Here is a 729-nt window from a genome sequence, read left to right as displayed (position 1 = left end):
GTAGGTTCTTTACTCAGCGAGTCGTGAGTTCATGGAATGCCCTGCCAGTAGCAGTGGTGGACTCTCCTTCATTATGGGCATTTAAACGTGCATTGGATAGGCATATGGAGGATAGTGGGCTAGTGTAGGTTAGGTGGGCTTGGATCGGCGCAACATCGAGGGCCAAAGGGCCTGTACTGCGCTGTATTCTTCTATGTTCTATGTTCTAATATGTTGGCATCACAGGTTGGACCAACATTTATTGCTCAGCCTTTGAGAAGGTGTTGGTCAGCTTCCTTCTTGAACTGCTTCTGCCAATTTGCTGTTGTAGACCCACAATGCTATTAGGAAGTGAATTCTAGGATTTTGACCCAACAACAATGAAGAAATGGTGATTTATTTCCAGGTTAGAATGGGAAATATTTATAGGTGAGAGGAACTTGCAGATGGTGGTGTTCCCATATATCTACTGTCTTTATATTTCTGGATAAACATTGTATGCATTTGGAAGATGCTCTCTTTGGTGAATATCTGCAGTGCTGCTTATATCTAGTATGGTATATGGTAGGCACTGATGGTACTGTTGGTGGTGGAGGTAGTGAGAAGGTCCATATTCACAAACATTGAAATGGGCTGCTTTGTTCTGGATGTTGTCAAGTGTCTTGAGTGTTGTTGAAGCTTCACTCATCCAGGCAAGTGGGAGTATTCCATCACATTCTAGTCTTACATCTTATAGATGATGGATAGGCT

Source organism: Chiloscyllium plagiosum, chromosome 12 (assembly GCF_004010195.1).
Source record: "Chiloscyllium plagiosum isolate BGI_BamShark_2017 chromosome 12, ASM401019v2, whole genome shotgun sequence".
NCBI lineage: Eukaryota > Metazoa > Chordata > Chondrichthyes > Orectolobiformes > Hemiscylliidae > Chiloscyllium > Chiloscyllium plagiosum.
Note: the sequence above shows the minus strand (reverse complement) of the source record.